Source organism: Armigeres subalbatus, chromosome 1 (genome assembly GCF_024139115.2).
Source record: "Armigeres subalbatus isolate Guangzhou_Male chromosome 1, GZ_Asu_2, whole genome shotgun sequence".
NCBI lineage: Eukaryota > Metazoa > Arthropoda > Insecta > Diptera > Culicidae > Armigeres > Armigeres subalbatus.
In genome coordinates, this window is record NC_085139.1 from 88,918,317 (window position 1) to 88,938,729 (window position 20,413).

A 20,413-nucleotide genomic window follows, 5' to 3' on the forward strand; every position below is an offset into this window, starting at 1 on the left:
AAAAATGTCAACAAACACTTCCCCTTTTTGAGGTGCCGCCGGGCGCACCAGTCGTTAGCGTACAAATTGTCGGGATTTACTGTATGTGATTCAATTTTGCTAGTTTTTGAATAGTGTTGGTAAAATCGTCACCGGAAAAGTGATCAGAGCAGGAAATTTTCTGGGAAATTCTTACCCACTCAGCTGGCTTTTCATATACGTATAACGTATCTCCAGTGCATTGTCGGTGTTTTTGTTTGGCTGCGCAGAACCATTCTTGTAAATCGCAGATCGCAGCTGTTCTCCACAAAGAAGACTTCTTAGTGTCGTTTTTGTGTCTTTAAAAAAGGTTAATTTTTATTGAATATTGAATGTAATTCTGTAATGTAATTCTCTAAACATTATTAATACTTATGTCGAAACGATCAAAACATATTACAGTGTCGATCCGATTTTGTCTGCCCCCGATTTTATCACGTTTTCGACCCGATTTTGTCACCTCAAAAAAATTTGAAAATTTTAGTCGTTCTTTTTGTGAATTTCGTGATTAATAGTGCAAACAACAATGATTCCCGCATTTTTCCTTTCCAAGGCATAAAGTGATTCATATTTGTGAAAAAAATTAAAATATTTTTCTTTAGATTTGTCACATATTTGTGAAATAAATTTAAAATATTTTTCTTCCGATTTGTCACATTTAATCACCGCAAAATTCACCAGGAGGTGATAAAATCGGGACATTACTGTAATATAATTAACTGAATAGTCTTGTAGATCGTTACGCCTATCTAGAGATTCCTCTCAGTCAATACTAGAGGCCTAAATATTATAAATTATTCAGGCCTCTAGTCGATACTAGAGACATGTGCATACGAGCAATAAATATAATTAACATGATAAAAAAAACCTCATTAGCACCCAAATGAAGAACAGCATCTAAATTCTAATAGTTTTACTTTTGCTTCACACACCCCGCCCTGGGATTCTTTCATAACATGGTTTTATTAATCATGCATCCAGTAGAAGAATAGAACACTAATTTCAAGTTGAGAACTGCTGGCCGTCAGAAACTCCCACGCCACCGTGTTACCAGCCGGCAAGGTCTTGTTGTACCCTTGTTCACCAACACGATGTATGTCATGCTTGAAACTGCATTGCAATCCGTATATGCTTCCGGTTGTTCTTTGTGAGTGTTGGTTAGCGTTCGATTCGAGCCAATAGATTCCTGCATATTTGTTGTGGCCAATCAGTCTCCCAGTACCGACTGGGATGTGTTCGTGTTTGAATCATTGTGGTTACGATTTCGGTGGATTCGTCATCACCCATGAAGAAAAGAAAACCGGAAAGTGCCAGCAGAGCTTCTGTGGAACAGATGCTAACTGATAATGGTGTCCAGTGCGCATAGTTGTAATTAGTTAATCATTGTGAGACGAATTTATGGAAGTTTATTTTGTAGCCGGTTTAATATGTGTTCAATAATTAGTAATGTAACTAAACAGGTGAAATGGCGACTTTGGAAAATAATTTTAATTAAATATTGTGCTTAAATGTAGCCTTACAATTTTTTGTATATGAATTCATATTGGGGCCGCATTTTAGAACGTTGGGTTGACCAAAAGTCATCTGCAAATAATAGAACAAAATCTGCTAAAGCCGTCATTTCCCTTATATTGTGTGCGAAAAAGTGTTAATAGCTTGCATGTAATCAATAAATTTTCATGGCACTGATAGAGATTATTCAATTCCCTGAGTCTGAATGCTTCAACTAAATAAATCGTGAATCGTTCATGAAGAGTTTCTTTCGAATGAAAAATGCTATTGGGAGATAGTTTAAAAATCGATTACATCCCAAGGCCACCTAGTTCAGTGTGTTCCCAAGCGGTGGCCGCGGTTGGCAGTCGCAGTGACTCAAGAAGAGTGGAGAAAAGTGTTGGCTAGCTAGGGGAGAAGAGGGCTGACATTACGTGCATTAGTAAGTCATCTCAACACCACAGCGCAATCAGCTGCTGCTGCAATAGGGCCTAGTGCGGTAAGTGTTTTGTAATTATTATAATAGCTTCTATGGTATGTTTTTTAAAGAATGCGCTACGGTATATACACTGATACCACATATATTGATCACTTTGTAACAACAATGATTAAAACTAATTATTAGTCACTTCATTCTGCATGTTCGTAAAAATGAAAACGACTCATATGCGTGCGTGACCCATTATTGTGGGGTGACTGTAGAGGTAATTAGTCAAAGAAATAAAGCAAATGCTTCATATAACTTGCTGGGAGCGTTTTCAAGGCAGTTATAACCATATGTGTTACTTATCCATGGATTCAATATTCATTGAGTGATGCATGCGGAAGCAGAAATAGTGTTAGAAGCCGCATACGCTGCTAGAACAAGTCTATATTGTGATACCTAAATTCGTAATCAATTGATAAGTATGGTTTTACTCACCTTCCATGAAAACTTCATTAGAACTTCTGATTAAATTGTGATGTCACGTCTTGAATGATTCGAAAGTTGTCGATTTCGACTATTCTTTCAAATGAAAGATATCGCCAATTGAAATAGTGTGGTCTACATGGTTCATGGACTGTCCTAGCGCACATACTCGCATACACGAAAAACGGTTCATGTTTCGCCTTTTTTTGAATGGCGTGAATATTTTAAAGCAGAACAAAAAATGTCCCAAGTTGGGGGATCATAACATCGTTTGAACTTTGTTCGAAGTTAAAAATCTTGCGTAGCTTATAACATCCAGTTGACGCCACACAAGACAGACGTCATTGAGACTAGCCTCAAGACGTAAAAGGATGCTAACCTCAAGCCAAAGCCAAACATAATCGCCTACTAGGCATTGGAATTCTTTTATTCCACCCGCTGTACACACTATGAATATCAAGAAGCTTTGCAGGAATGAAAAAAAAAAGCATTTTAGGATTCTTAGGAATGGAGGAGGAGAAAAGTATGCCAATAGTAGCGTGGGAGGAATGCAATGCGATGATCCGGAATTGCTGTTCATATACCCGATATAGTAGTTTAATTGGGACTACCTATATTTAGCTCTGTACCATTCATGATGATAATGGCAGTGAAAATAGAAAATCTATCTCAATAAATTGTGACTTATTAAAGGCGTTTATGTATATGAGAATAAACATAGTTTCGTTGGCTGACTACGTGGGTGACTGAATATCGATTATACATATGATATCTGATCTGGATATTTAGTTACAATTGCGAAATACACAAAGATAAGAAAAACCGATAATCGACTCGTCATATAGAGTAATTCTCAGTCCTGCAATTGCGTTCAGCAGTTATAGCAAAAATGATGTACCGGTATGCACTGGCGGCGCCAGAGTTCTGGTAATGGTGGGACACCAGCATTTTTAGCATAGGGGAAAACGCCAAATGTTGAACGGCTAAAATTCTTGCCTATTGTTGAACACCCATAAGAAATACACGTGCGCTCAACAATAGGCGAAAAAATAGCCGTTCAACATTTGGCGAATTGCCCTAATTGGTTCGTTTATAATTAGGTGTCAGAAATAACAGGGTGTCGACTACCTGCAAAAACCTAGAAAGTCAGGGAATTTCAATTTGGACCAGGAATGTCAGAGAAAGTCAGGGAATTTCGATTAAGGTCAGCACGCAGAAGAATCTTGCAAGATTGAAACAACTATTTCGATTGACATTTTTTTCTCCGTGTATTTTATTTTTTTGTAAGAATTTCCCCGCGTGCTGCGTCTGGTTGGCTAGTCACCGGACAGGGCTATTATATATAGTATACCTTTTTTCTTCCTTTTTCCTTCTTTTTTCTGCAGTTTTCCTTCCTCCTTCTTTTTCTTCCTTCTTCCTCCTACCTTCTACGGTCTTCCTTCTACTTTATTTCTTCTTCATTCTTCCTTTTCCCTCTTCCTTCTTTCATTTCCCTTCTTCCCTCTTCCATTTCCTTTTTCTTTCATCTTATTTTTTCCTTCTTTCTTCTGTTTTCTTCCTTCTTCCTTCTGCTGCTCACCATTCACATCTCACTTCTCAACATCGCGCTTCTCACTAGCCAATTATCATCTTTCTTTCTCCACCTCTTGCTTTTGTTTTTCTTGTTTTGTTTTGCTTTCTTGTTGAAGTTGCGCCAGAGTCATTCGAATCGAATTCGGGTTCGGATTTCTCACTCACTCACGCGACAACTGATCACTCCACCATGCATTTTATCTGGATAAATTACAGTGCGATAAACTCCGGCACAAGCGATGGTGCGAAAAATTGTTATCCTCCTTCCCATGCTTCATGAAAATCAAATGCAGCTTACTTTTGCCTCTCAAGCTGTTTGAATCTGATGATGCGCCACGATAAGCAGAAGGTTCAATACAGCAGGTTTTCCCCTCGCTTTCAATCAATTCATGTGGCAGTGTGGTTTTAGTGGTCGTTCTGAACATTTTAAAATTGTTTTGGGTTCGAATCCCGTTGCGGTCCTAAATTTTTGTAAATATGCTTGTAAAATTTATCTGGTGAGGTGACGATAAGGAAAATTTGTGGATTAAAATTAAATTATCCGGCGATCCGGCGCTCACGAATTTATCACCCTCCATCAGGGTTCAGATTTCTCACTCACTCACGCGACAACTGATCACTCCACCATGCATTTTATCCGGATAAATTACAGTGCGATAAACTCCGGCACAAGCGGTGATGCGAAAAATTGTTATCCTTCTTCCCATGTTTCGCGAAAATCAAATGCCGCTTGCTTTGCCTCTCCAAGCTGATTGAATCTGACAATGCGCCACGATAAGCAGAAGGTTCAATACAACAGTTTTTCCCATCGCTTTCAATCAATTAATGTGGTGGCGTGGTTTTAGTGGGCGCTCTGAACATTTTAAAATTGTTTTGGGTTCGAATCCCGTTGCGGTCCTAAATTTTTGTAAATATGCTTGTAAAATTTATCTGGTGAGGTGACGATAAGGAAAATTTGTGGATTAAAATTAAATTATCCGGCGATCCGGCGCTCACGAATTTATCACCCTCCATTCTATCCGGATAAAAATGTTGTGTAAGAATCAGGCTTGGAATTCTCACTCATATGAATAAAAATCTGCGATTAATCCATTAAGCGGAGTATGATTTTCATAGTCCCCTGTGAGGAAGTATTCTTACACAACATTTTTATCCGGAGAGAATGGAGGGTGATAAATTCGTGAGCGCCGGATCGCCGGATAATTTAATTTTAATCCACAAATTTTCCTTATCATCACCTCACCAGATAAATTTTACAAGCATATTTACAAAAATTTAGGACCGCAACGGGATTCGAACCCAAAACAATTTTAAAATGTTCAGAGCGCCCACTAAAACCACACCACCACATTAATTGATTGAAAGCGATGGGAAAAACTGTTGTATTGAACCTTCTGCTTATCGTGAGAAATCCGAACCCTGATAAGAATACTTCCTCACAGGGGGACTATGAAAAATCATACTCCGCTTAATGGATTAATCGCAGATTTTTATTCATATGAGTGAGAATTCCGAAGCCTGATCGCAGGTTTTTATTCATATGAGTGAGAATTCCGAAGCCTGATCGCAGATTTTTATTCATATGAGTGAGAATTCCGAAGCCTGGGCAGTGCAACATAGTAGCCTGAATTTGTGTGTGCTATCTTTCGCGCCACAAGCAGCAATGTTGCCTGTTGAGGAGTTATGCAATTAGCTCCAGAAAACCATGGTATAGATTAAATTCGATTACTAATTATTGGAACGATCAATTAAGATGCGGTTTTCACTGAGTGAATGATGTTGAGTATTCTTTTTAGCTATGTAGGTTTTCTTTTAACCTGAGCTTAATGGGGAAGCGTCATCAACAGTATAATGAAAAAATAAATTTCCCCATACTAATTTGCATGCAAACTTGAAATCGCTTGTGCTAAATCAGTTTTAATCCAAATGAGCTCAAATTTTCAGAGGACATGATAAAGAATCAGATGAGCACTGTGGAGCAAAATCGATTTTTGAACCACCCTAATATATATGCATCGATTAGCATTAGCATTAGCATTAGCATTTAGCAGTTCGCAAAAATTCGTAGGTGGTACAAGCCAAGACTATTGTATGAGAGTAGCATCACTTTTATCCGTTACCACAGGTATTGATTTGGGACTAATCACTATCTCTTAGATGGAAGCGATGTATTCTCCAATAATCGAGATCAGTTATGGCCACGTCCTTGCGAATGCTGAGGAAGGAAAATAATGATTAGTTGAATACCTACTTAAGAAAGATGCAGAGAACTCTACGACCTCTCATATGTGCCACGGGAGGTTTTTGGGATTGTGTGGAAGGTTATAACAGTAGGAATCGTTTTGGTATGACGTGAAACACAGAAAGAACTAAGATAGAAATACAAAGTAGGAAAGGGACGAGCCTGGAATTGAACCCACGACCTCCTGCTTATAAGGCAGAAGCGGTAGCCACTAGACCACCGAGCTCGTCACCCTAATATATATGCATCGATAAAACAGAAATTAATTTATTTTGTATATATTCTACTATTTACCATCGCTTTTCAGAGGAACCCGTGGGGCTGAGATCAATGAGGAATGATCACCTCAATAAAAACGATCAACTTATAAATCGAAGAATCCCAAGAATCGAAAAACAAAACAAAAACCCCCCCTCCCCTCATATTCTAACAATAATCCTCCTTCACTTATGTCTCACACCCCACCATGTATATCCTAAGAAAAATGTTCAACCCCTCATCCTATCTATCACACCCCCAACCAACCATAAGAAAAATCTTCAAACCTTCATCCCTATCCCCCACACCCAACCATGCAGCTATCGAAAAATAGCTTCGTAATCAACTGTACCTTTGATCCATCCTCGAGAGGTTTGGGGTTCTTACAGTATCTACGCCCCTCGTTCGGTTCCTTTTTTGCCTTTCTCGTACAACAAAGTTGTACCGAAAGGCTATCAATTCACTCTGAAAACGAACTTTTTACAGGAACATCTGATAGTAAAGTTTCTTATACCATTCGACTCAGTTTGATTAATCGAGATGATGTCTGTGTGTGTATGTATGTGTGTCTGTATGGTCACTTTTTCAACCTCAAAAACTCACACGATTTTCATGTACTTAGACTTAACTGATTTCATCGCAACAAGTTGCATTTCGCAGAGCCACTCTTCTAATTTCATGCTATTTAATTTCATAAAGATTGATTAATGCGTTCGCAGCTGACAAGGAAAATGGTTTAGGCAGTTTTCCATTTCCATCGCAACGAGCAAAGCTTTTCAAAGCTTGTAATGTGGAAAGTGTTGAACACGAAAACTAATCGACGAACAACGTACGTGCTTTTAAGTTTAGAGCCGACGCGATGATGTTTATTGCCATTAGGGAACATCCACAAATTACGTAACGCACAGAGGGGGGAGGGGGGTTGAGCGAAGTGTGACGGTCCATACAAAATTTTCAGATGTTTCATACAAAAAGTGTGACAAAAGGGGGAGGGGGGTTAAAAATGCCCAATTTTTGCGTTACGTAATTAATGGATCTTCCCTTATACTTTATCGGAGCATTCGCACCAACACAGTTGTAAGTTTCATCGTTAACAACAGAAATTGCATTCGATAACGACACGATTAACTGCTGGTTTCGTACGCTCGTGGTGGTGTTTGCGTTTGTTTTGTATCATACATTGGAAGGGGAAAAAAGGGGTTTCATTGATGCTTCAACATGCTGTTTGGTTTGGGTGGTGTGGAGTTATGGTGAAGTTTGGGTGATTTCAAGGGCAAATTTGAATATAGTTTTCGTTTTATACATCTCCTTATTTCCATATTATATTATGTATGCGGTTTTGTTAGTCTTCTATTTATATTTAGGAATCGTTCAAAAATGGCATCGGGGCCTTGGCGAAGGGGGTGGGGTGTCGTTGGTTAAATGATCTTAAATGTATTTGACGTCATATTTTAGTCGGCCTTGAGAATAATTGGCTTAATTTTCAAAATGTTCGTGTACATTTCACTCCAAAATCGAACCTTTTATAGAAGTCTTGGAGACCCATGATGTTATATACCAACCCGACCAGCTAGTCATAAAAATTTTATCAATATGTGTTACAAATAACAATACTGGAAATAATTTCTCTGTCAAAAATGGATGAAAGAAAATTTCACGATCGTCAAACTTGTTTATAACATAATGTATTATGATTATTTTACAAAAAAACAAAATTGCCAACATTTTTGGTAGATAGGAATTGGAAAAAAACGATTTAATCAGTATATATTGATTTAATCGAGAAAGGCATCGTCACCGCTAGGTGGATTAATTTGGGTTTTTGTTTGATATTTTGTATATTATTGGTTTATAAGTGGTATTTAGAGATATTCATTTTGTCATACACTAAAAGAAGCGCCAAATCTACCAAATCGAAGGTAAAATTAAAAACTGCTAACTAAAACTGCTGTAGACTGCTAAATCAACATGACTGCAGTTTTTTTTTACTGTGATGCATTTTTGACATTACTTCTCGCTTAACTTTTCAAAAGGACCTAAGTAACATTTTTTTCATGAATTAATTTGAATACAGTAATCAATAGCTTTCATGTTGTTATGTTGATTGCGCTATTCAATTTAATTCATGACAAAAATGTTACTTAGGTCCTTTTGAAAAGTTAAGCGAGACTTGTGGAATTATTACTACAGAGTGTCTACTACCTGGAATTATCAGGGAATTTCTCCCCACCTGGAAAATACCTGGAATCATCAGGAAATTCCTGACATAATCTGGGAAATTTCAATACCCGGTGATCATGAGTGAAATTCTCTCAAAAGATGAAAAATCCTTAAAAATATTTGAATAAATTACGAATCAAATCTATTGAAAATGTAGTGAACGATAATGGATCGTTGTTCCGCAAAAAAAGTTCTGTCATCTTCTAAAGAATTCCTGAAGAATTCCCGAAGCTATTGTTGGTTAAATCTAGGAATTTATTCGGGAAATCAATTAGGTATTGCTTTGTAAATTCTTTTGAGTATTCCCTCGGAAATTCCTTAGGAATATATTAAAAAATACTAAATTAATTAGGATTTTTCAAAGCAAATCCTGAAGGAACTTCCGAAGAAACTTCGGGATCAGTTTTCCAAGGAATTATTCGAAGATTATAATAGAGTGTCCATAAGAATGATTAGCAATTTTCTAAATTATTTCTGGAGGAATTTCCAAGATAAAAATCGAAAAGAATTCTCGGAAGAATTTCAAAACGAGTTTCCGGAAGATTTTTCGTATGGTTTCTTTAAGAAATTCCCGAAAGGGAACCTGAAGGATTCCTCTAAAGTTTTTCTAAAGTTTTTTTTAAGATACTTCTGAATGAATTCCTAAAAAATCCCAAAGAATTTCAAAAAAATATTCGAAGCATTTTCCGAAGGTTTTTACAGTAATTCAGTAATAGAACGCTAGTAGCGCTGTAACCATTGAAATTATTCTGCCAAAATATGATTCAATTAGCTTAATAGCCTCTTTAGGTTACGATTAAATTATTTATCGTACTTGTCATAAGACGAGTTTGTACAATCCCATTGAATTCCACCACTTAATTGTATCTTGACAGATACGTATTTCGACCTCAACAGTAATGAACAGACACTGAAGACGGCCTTACTGTTGAGGTCGAAATACGTATCTGTCAAGATACAATTAAGTGGTGGAATTCAATGGGATTGTACAAACTTGTCTTATGACAAGTAAAGACATTCCACTAAAAAGCTCAAAATAATTTTCTTAACAAAACAGCTAAAATTAAATTCAAAGAAATTTCCGATAGAATTCCTAAACAAGTTTCCAAAGAAATTCCTAAAAAAAAAATCAGAAGAATATCTGAAGAAATCTGCAAAGTATTTTATAAAGTTATTTCCGAGGGATTTTCACAAGATATTTTCAAACAAACACGTAGAGGAGGAATTAAAAAAAAACCCCTGATTAATCCACCTAGCGGTGTTGGTGCCTTTCTCGTGCAAAAAAAAAACCTAAAAACATGAGTGAGTGCTTTTTAGCGTGTTTGAGCATAGTATTTCGGCCATAACTTCTGATCCCATAGTCCAATCTGGCCAATTTTCAATAGCAAACAATGGAACACGATTCTCCGTCGAATGAAACTTCTTCTTCTTCTTCTTATTGGCATTACATCCCCACACTGGGACAGAGCCGCCTCGCAGCTTAGTGTTCATTAAGCACTTCCACAGTTATTAACTGCGAGGTTTCTAAGCCAAGTTACCATTTTTGCATTCGTATATCATGAGGCTAACACGATTATACTTCTATGCCCAGGGAAGTCGAGACAATTTCCAATCCGAAAATTGCCTAGACCGGCACCGGGAATCGAACCCAGCCACCCTCAGCATGGTATTGCTTAGTAGCCGCCCGTCTTACCGCACGGCTAAGGAGGGCCCCAAGGGCGAATGAAACTTGTTGCTAGTAATTCGGCCAATGATAAGTCCCAAAAAGTGTGTCTACAAAATTTTGTACACATACACACATACACACTCACACACATACATACATACATGGGCCAGCAGGGAATTAGTCCAAGGGCTTGACGACCCCTCCCCATGGCCACTGCGAGTTAGACCGGGACCATCGTCCCTAACCCCTAATCCCAAGGCGTTAAGCGACCCGTGCCTAGGGGATGCATGGCCAGGGGGGTGAAAAAATAAGCTAGGCCTTTAATGGAGCCTGTGGGGTACCTGGGCACCCTCCACAGTAATTGTCCCTTACCGCGTCATGCTGGGCTCTGGCGTGGTGGACCTCTTTTCCGGAGCAACTCGTGGGACCAAAATTGAAAACCAAGTCAATTCTTCAATTAGTGGTAGTAGTGTAGGCGACAACCGCTTCGCAAGAGGTGGGTCCAGGTCTCCGCCTAGGAGGCCAGAAGCAATAGTCGGTAGCTCGGTGCGCAGCGCCAGCGTGGGTCACTTAACCATCTCCCAGGCTACGCCGGTAGAGGTTATAGACGGCCTTCGAGGTGGCGACGGAACAGCTGGACGCCATAATCGATTTTGCGTCATCGAAGCATAATATCAGTAAGGAACTCAAGAGGAGCATGCTGAAACTTCGAAAGTCGATGCTGGACGCCAAGCTGGAGAGGGCGGTCGGGACGGCCAAGTGTAAACCCGTCAAATCCGTGGAGTCGAGGTCTACCCAGACTGAGGCCCAAGGATTCGCGGACTAGGGCAAGGTCGAATCGACCGAGGGCGTGCCAGCGAAGACGGTGGTGCCAAAGTCTACCCAGACTGAGGCTCAAGTATTTGCGGGTACGTCGGGGGTGACTGCTCCAACGGAGCAGACACAAAAACGGGAGAGACAGTCTCCAGGGGATGAGCTCCCTGGGGCCGCTCCAAAACGCGGAGGGTTACTACCCCGAACAAGGGTAGTGGGGCTGGGAAGCTGAACCCCGGCCAGGTACCTCCAAAACCGGGGGAGGAAGGACCTGGAAACCCGAGCAGCACAAGTAAGACAAAAACGGTTGCAGCAACTTGATTGTGACTGAATTCGGTCACATATAAGTTACAGTAACCAATGAGGAACATGTGTGCTGCTAGGGAAGGTCCGTCCACCCAGGAAAGACGGTGGTAAGGGGTTACGGCAGGCTGAGAGCTCTCAGCCGCACCAGACCAGGGAAATAGAGGGGGATGACGCCTCCTGGACCCTGGTCAAGAACAAGAGGAAACCGAAGACGTCAAGGGCCGAAAAGAAGGCCCAGGCGAATGAGGGCAGCAAGAAGTCTAGGGTAGGCGCCAATCGCTCCAGGGGCGATGCCCTAGTCATCAAAACGGACGAGGCTAAGTACTTGGACGTCTTGAAGGCGATGAGGAGTGACGTCAAGCTCGGTGAACTCGGCGCCAACGTACGTCGAATAAGACGTACCCGTATGGGCGAGATGATCCTCGAGCTGAAGCGGGGCGTCTCGCAAAAGGGCGCCGCCTACAAGAAGTTGGCGGAGGAAGTCCTAGGCGAGACGGTCAAGGTGAGGGCACTCACGACGGAGGTGAATCTAAGGGTTAAAGACCTGGACGAGATCACCGAAGTCGAAGAGCTCGTCACGGCACTGCGGCGACAGTGGAAGTGGAGACGCCCACCGCAGCCGTTCGGCTACGGAAAGGTCCGGAAGGGACGCAGGTAGCATTGGTTCGGCCTCCAAGGTAGTCAAATTAGGGAGCGTCAAGGTGGGATGGTCGGTGTGCCCTGTGGGCATATACGAGCAACCCGAAGTTTGCTTCAAGTGCCTGGAACCGGGGACAAGCAATGGGACTGCAAAGGCCCTGACAGAAGCAAGCTCTGTCGACGCTGAGGATTGGAGGGACATAAGGCACAATGCTGCACGAATCCTCCCAATTGTTTGATTTGTTCCAGCAAAGCTGTGAACAGCTAGCACCCCATGGGGGATTCGAAGTGCCCGGCGTTTAAGCGTGCTGCAAATTCACAGTGCAGGTAACGCAACTGGCTTGCTCGGCCTCGCCCGAGTGTTTGGTGTGCGCAGGTTTAGAGGAAACGGCTGAACACGTGCTGTTCGTGTGCCCACGTTTTCGCGAAATGCGTGGTCTGGACACTACCCCGGACAACCTAGTTCCTAGGATGTGTAAAGATGAAGTTGGCTGGAACGCCGTTTTATCGGCTATCGTCCAAATCGTCTCGGAGCTACACAGAAGGTGGCGCGTGGACTCAAGGATGGCTAGTTCAGGCGCAAATAAGAGGTGGTCCAAGTGTTCGGAGTCGGTTTCATGGGTCATACCGTTGGTCATGCCCTGTGGTCCAACTCGATCCTTTTATCGAACAAGTGGCCGCGCGAAGAACAACATGAACATTGACGTCTTCGGTTTCCTCTTGTTCTTGACCAGGGTCCAGGAGGCGTCATCCCCCTCTATTTCCCTGGTCTGGGGCGGCTGAGAGTTCTCAGCCTGCCGTAATCTCTTACCACCATCTTTCCAGGTCCTTCCTCCCCCGGTTTGGGAGGTACCTGGCCCTCCGCGTTTTGGAGCGGCCCCCAGGGAGCTCATCCCCTGGAGACTGTCTCTCCCGTTTTTGTGTCTGCTCCGTTGGAGCAGTGACCCTCGACGTGCCCTCGAATACTTGAGCCTCAGTCTGGGTAGACTTCGGCACCACCGTCTTCGCTGGCACGCCCTCGGTCGATTCGACCTTGCCCGAGTCCGCGAATCCTTGGGCCTCAGTCTGGTAGACCTCGACTCCACGGATTTCACGGGTTTACACTTGGCCGTCCAGACCGCCCTCTCCAGCTTGGCGTCCAACATCGACTTTCGAAGTTTCAGCAAGCTCCTCTTGAGGTCCTTACTGATATTATGCTTCGATGACGCAAAGTCGATGATGGCGTCCAGCTGTTCCGTCGCCACCTCGAAGGCCGAAAGCCCATCGCGTTTGCGGTTCATCGCCTTCACAAGCCATGGGCCGTCTATAACCTCTACCGGCGTAGCCTGGGAGATGGCTAAGTGACCCACGCTGGCACTGCGCACCGAGCTGCCAACTATTGCTTCTGGCATCCTAGGCGGAGACCTGAACAACCCACCTCTTGCGAAGGGGTTGTCGCCTACACTACTACCACTAATTGAAGAATTGACTTGGTTTTCTATTTTGGTTCCACGAGTTGCTCGGGAAAAGAGGTCCACCACGCCAGAGCCCAGCATGACGCGGTAAGGGACAATTACTGTGGAGGGTGCCCAGGTACCCCACAGGCTCCGTTAAAGGCACGGGTCGCTTAACGCCTTGGGATTAGGGGTTATTCAGGGTGTGTCAGAGGGTATGTTAGAGAGATCCCCCATTAAGCTTCATACGGGATGAGTGCGCATGTGAGCGTGAATGAGCGAGTACATTAAGTACTGCCTATCCCCCAGAAGTAATGCTGGAAGGCAGTTCCTGGGGGAACCAGGGTATTAGTAGAAAGGGTAACTCAAGTAACCTTGCGTTGCTTGGGTGGGTTTAGTGGGTCCGGCGTTCCGTCAACCCTACTCCCTGAGTGATAACTTCAGGTGTCTCAGGGTTCGGATTTCTCACTCACTCACGCTACAACTGATCACTCCACCATGCATTTTATCCGGATAAATTACAGTGCGATAAACTCCGGCACAAGCGATGGTGCGAAAAATTGTTATCCTTCTTCCCATGTTTCGCGAAAATCAAATGCCGCTTGCTTTGCCACTCCAAGCTGATTGAATCTAACGATGCGCCACGATAAGCAAAAGGTTTAATACAGGAGTTTTTCCTTTCGCTTTCAATCAATTCATTTGGTGGCGTGGTTTTAGTGGGCGCTCTGAACATTTTAAATTTGTTTTGGGTTCGAATCCCGTTGCGGTCCTAAATTTTTGCAAATATGCTTGTAAAATTTATTTGAGGCGACGAGAAGGAAAATTTGTGGATTAAAATTAAATTATCCGGCGATCCGGCGCTCACGAATTTATCACCCGCCATTCTATCCGGATAAAAATGTTGTGTGAGAATACTTCCTCACAGGGGGACCATGAAAAATCATACTCCGCCAAATGGATTAATCGCAGGTTTTTATTCATATGAGTGAGAATTCCGAAGCCTGGGTGTCTGTTTACAGATTTGCCTTCATCCCTCGAAAAAAAGAGCGTTTAAAGAGAAGTAACTTATATCGGGGAACAATGAAAAGTGTAAACAACTTCGAAAATGATGCATGACATACCAACGGTTCATCTTTTTTAAAACAATTTATTTTGAAAAAAAAAGTGCAGCTTTTATTTTGAGTAATCTTATCGACGTATCGTATCATTAGCCATTATAACAACTGAGAAATTAAAAAGTTTTAGCGACTTTTAAGTGAGTTTATTTCCAGACTAGATGGAAACCTAAAGTAGAGCTACGCGCTATAGAGTTCTCGTTCTGTACATTCGTTTCATCAAACTTTGCTTCTTTGATATTAGTGTTGTCCAATGAGAGCTTGCAGTAGCTCGAAGTTTCTCTGTCCTGCTCATGCCCATTTGTTGACAAAAAGAACGAGCAGGACGGGAACAACTTCGAGCTACTTCGAGCTGCTCATTGGACAGCATTAATGACTGTTACCCTTACAACAGAAAATTACATTTCTGACAGATCCTAATCTGTCGATGCTGTAGATTATTGTATGTCGTGTGCATATTTATTTCTTTATTTATGTAGAAACTGAAATTTTATTAGATGTATAATTTAATTCCACAATTCTCTTGTAATCGTCAGTTACGTTTCGTCACACTTTAAGCCAATAATAAAATCTTCCATGATTCCATTTCGGATCTTGAACTTTCATCACCACGAGTTTGCCTTACGTACACACACATTATACCATGACTCAGTATTTTCTATAAACGTCTAGACATTTCTGCTCTTATACGCATAATTGTCCCGTGTCTTGAATTCCAATATGTGTGGGACAGTAATACTTTTATAGGCAGAACGGGTATCACCATGTTTATGCGTGGTTCAAGTGCACCCAAACCGACTGAGCACAGGACGAAGTGTCGTACAATTACACGGTTTCACCCAATACTGGCACAAGTCACAAGTTTTCGTTTTTTAGTTTAGTCCCAAAAATTTAATTTTCAAAATTTTTGTTTTTTAAAGTTTATTTTTTTGAAGACAGGAAAGGAAAGTTCATGAACTTCTCGCTTTCGTGAAAAGCTATTGATCTGATCTGATTTATTTGTATGCATCAGATGTATCCACGAAAATAACATTAGCACAAAAAAGTAGAAGTTTTTTCCCCAAAATGTGTAAACGCCGTTTCTAAAATATTAAAGTTGTGTCAGTACTGCACGAAGTTGACTACATGTGCTTCATTAATCACTTAATTAAAATCAAAACGAGCCCCTTCCTCAGCTGGAACGTTGGACATAAGGTTTCCTCGTGTGAGTGGCCGTCAGTCGACCAATCAGCGACCAATGGTTATCAATTAAAAGCAATTAATACCGCCGATAACATCGTTGACCCCGGGGTTGAACTGTACTTTGCTTCACCACTCGTTTCGCTTTCTTTCAGTTACCAATTTGCGTTTTCCTCAATTGATTTGGGACGCACTACTGTGAAACTCGTATTAGTGACTGGATCACATTGATTCAACGCTAAATATGTATCGAAAGATGTCTTATGATGGGAACGAATAGCAGAAATATGTACTCATGCACGAGGCTTACACAATTGCTCAGAGTCCAAACTTCATATTTTAGTCTTTTTCTATAATTCTTATTTTTCTTTTTTACTGTCTTCCAAGTTAATATTCATCATTCTTATTGATGAAATTTTATCTTGTGCGGTAAGCACAATAATACAATACGCTCAAGGAATCTTATTGCAGTTCTGCAGTCGAATTGTCCCGGTTTTCAAAGCGGAATTCAAGATGAGTCATCTGAGATGACGCAATAAAAGGTTCAACATTGACGTTAAAGTGGATAATTTATGAGGTTGTTACAGTTGAATTTAGGGTTTTCCATAAATCACTTGGTCATCTTCCTCGTCGCACAGAACATGTAGCGAGCAAATCGGTTGAGTATAAGTGACAAGAAATGAACTTTTTTTGGAGACAATTACACTTTTAGGTCATATATTTCTTAGCCTTAAAAACCTGATTCTATTCATTATTTGGCTTGAAAGTGTTAAAAAAAAGTATCCAGTGAACTGCACACGCCGAACGGAGTGATAAGTGATTATAAGCGATAAACCGGAGGAAACCGTATAAGGGAACCGTGCACATGAAATGCGAGCTGATTTTCTCCGGTGATTATTGTTGTTTCGAGGAACATTTCCCTGTGGATGAGGCTGATGACGACTTATTGTGGTTTCCCCAAGCTGCTAATGGTGGTCGGAAATGTGGCATTCTAAGGTATTGCTGAATGCTGGCATGGACAACAAATGGAATGACATCGGTGAGCAAGTTCCAGTTATTTTCTTTTATTTGATGTTCCATAACTAAAGTATAAAAAAAATCACACGAAATTTCTACCAAATATACTATATTAACAATATAGTTCACTCTGGCTGATTCCAACGGACAACACAGTAGCGACGCGGTGTCACAAAGGGAAAGCAATGTAATAAAGAGACCTTCCGAGGGGTGTTTGAAAGTAGAATGCAATATGCAGTATAACATGTCGAAATAATATGCTAGAAATTATCCTTGGACCCCATTTTGATACCTTAGTTGGAAAATAAAATTTAAAAAATATTTAATTCAAATAGTTAAACATTGTAAATTAAGTGTAATTTTTGCAATTATGGCACCCCTTGGATATCGTTTTCAGACGTTAGTTACCCTTTGTGACGCAAGATGGTGTGATTATGCTGTCCGTTGCCTAATATATGGAGATTTATGAAGTGAGCTATATTGTTAATATATTATATTTGTTTCTACTTTAGTTACTCAGTGATTGAATGGTTTCGGCTTTTTTTTTTTTCTGTCAAGCCAAGGTTCGCTACGTTTAAGTAGATAACGTGTTTACTAAAAAATAATTCAACACCCTCATTGCTGCAAATGGGTTTATTTTGTGTGGGAGAGGAAGGCCGGTCTGAACAATTACTGAAAAGTTTCAGATTTCTGTGTATTCTCACTTACTCGATGTTCTATAACTCTTATGGAGTGGCTTTTCAAAATTTTAATACGGAATTGCGGGAACAAGTGTCTTGGTTTATTTTTTGCAAAAAACTAAACGATAAAAGATTGTGTGTTACATTTAGGGCATTTTTGTTTTCAGAAAGTTGTAGTCTTTACATGTTGTTTAAAATAAAGTTGTACAATTATCTCGCTAAGCCCAATCTATTATGCGCTCAATCCGGTAAATGTCAGCCTTGAATATTACTTTCTTTCACTCAGTTTGTACATTAGTACGCATGTTCGCGGTGATGTGACGTTCATGATACACTACGTGTCTAGTTACATGTTTGAATCTCGCTCATTACAAAAACATATACAGATATCAATATTTCCCTAACAATTTCAATTAGAAACAAAAAGGGGGAAAGGATTTAAATATTTAACTTTCTTTCTCGTTTCAGAGAGCGATCAATGGCGCTTAAACCTAGGCTTATTAGCCAGGGCAAGTTTAATAGCTTCGCCCCATCCCAGCAAAATCATCAATGGAGTGACATAAATTTCTTAGCATGGTCATTCCCAACGTGTATTCAATCTTATCCACGGCGTGTGTATGGGGGACCTTTATGACAAAAAAATGAGCATCGCCAAAACTTTCACTACACGGAAGAAAAAAAGTACCCAAAATTGAGTATTTTTAAACTTACTTTTGAGTTATTTTTTCTCTTCTCTTTCATCCACTTTTTCTTTTGTTGTCAAAAACAAAAGAGCCAAACAATCCAACGACGCCAGTTCAATACGGGAAGCCAACTTTGAGTTTTATTACCTGAGGTCGAAATTGAGTGAATTAAACTTAAATTTGGGTCAATAAATTTTCCGTTGGGTACTTTTTTAACATGGGAGTAAAGGTAAACTACTTCGACCCTATATATATATATATAAATATATATATATATATATATATATATATATTTATATATTATTTATATATTTATATATATAAATATATATATAGATATATATAGATATATATAGATATAAATAGATTATATATATAGATATATATAGATATATATATATATATATATATTTATATATATAGATATATATATTAGATATATATAGATATATATAGATTAGATATATATATAGATATATATATATATATATATTTATATATAGATTAGATATATATATAGATATATATATATATATATATATATCTATATATATTTTTATTTATATATATATATATATATATATATATATATATATATATATATATATATATATATATATATATATATATATATATATATATATATATATATATATATATATATAAATATAGAGCCCTCTTAGAGCGAGTAGGTGTCTCGAACCCATTATAAGAACCTTCCCTGGCCCCAAAAATCCCTGTATTCAAATTTTCACGCCGATCGGTTCTGTAGTGTCCATTTCTATAATGGCCAAACAGGAGGTCCTTCGTAGCTTAGTTGGTTAAAAGGTTAAAAAAAAGTCGGGTCTAAAACCCGGAAAATAAGCAATTGACTTTGATTGAACTGAATATTTATGATATACTTGCAGACCCGACAAACTTCGTTTCGCCTAAATTTGATTTATTCTCTGATTAGTTCTCGAGTTATGCAGAAATTTTTGCTTCATTTGTATGGGGGCCCCATTTCCTAAGCAGGGAGGGGTCTCGAACCATCTTAAGAACCTTCCCCGGCCCCAAAAACCTCTGCATATAAAATGTTCACGCCGTTCGGTTCAGTAGTTTCCGAGTCTATAAGATTCAGACAGACAGAAATTCATTTTTATGTATATAGAAGATGCCATTCGAAATTGATATCAAAATGAGCTAGTGGCAATACAAACTGGATTAGGAAAAAGGTCTACTTATTTTTTGTACCTCACATATACCATATACTGAAATCAAATAATTCAGTTAGAATGCGACTGAGTAATAAACATTAAATAATAAATCTGAAGAGTTTTGAATGTAACTTGACGAAAATTTGTTTTTCCCGGTACATGTCCTGAATTCCCGGTTTTCCCGCTTAATTTCCCGGTGACTTCAATTTCCCGTCTTTTTCCCGCTTTTCCCGTTTTTCCCGGTTCGGTGGCCACCCTGCTAGATGCCCTCAGCTGGTTTTTTTGTCCGGCTTCAAAATTGGAACAACTTTGGCGTTTTTCCATTTATCTGGGAAGTATGCCAATTGAAAACATTTGATAAATAAATTAACCAAAAAGGATAAAGAGCTCTCAGGAAGTTTTTTGATAAGTATTTAGAGAATACCATCATCACCAGGGGCTTTCATATTTTTAAATTTTCTAGTAATAGATCTCACTTCATCCAAATTAGTTCCCAACGAAGGGTCAAAAACATTCTCTTGATTGAGAATGTCTTCGAAGCTCCGTGTAACCTGATCCTCAATTGGACTAGTGATACCTAGACTAAAATTATGGGCACCCCCGAACTTTTTTTTTCAACTATTCGGCATTTGGCTAAATTGCGTTAGGCCAAATGGCCCGACACACAATTGACTTAAACTTAGAAAAGTTTAAGTTTCTTCTTCAGCAGTTTAAACGTTGATTGGTCACTTACTTAACTTACCTCTGGATCCTGTACACCCCGAGTTGTGCAAAGGGTCGACTTGATAAATCTCCATTCTGGGCGATGTCCAATTAGCTTCCTGCAGTGCTATTGATCCGGATTTGACTTCTCGCAATATCTCAGGCATTTTTTTAGCCAAATTCATATGTTCATATATCCAAAATAATCGTCATCTCGTAAAATTTGGCCTCAGATTTACGATTTAGATATGTCCATTTCGCTCGAGACTTTTA

General features: G+C 39.9%; 1 protein-coding gene across 6 annotated transcripts in view; it reads left to right on the plus strand.

Annotated features, from left to right (window-relative positions):
* Positions 1–20,413, plus strand: part of LOC134228178 (sialin) — a 91,381-nt gene continuing 70,968 nt past the window's right edge. Inside the window, exons 1-2 of one of the 6 annotated variants that reach the window (XM_062709990.1) lie at positions 1–328; positions 1,711–2,008. The gene's annotated coding sequence lies outside the window, so the exon portion shown is untranslated. Of the gene's footprint in view, positions 329–1,224; positions 1,404–1,649; positions 2,009–20,413 lie in introns of those variants that run through there. The other 5 variants (XM_062709995.1, XM_062709992.1, XM_062709996.1 and 2 more) reach the window with 5 other exon arrangements.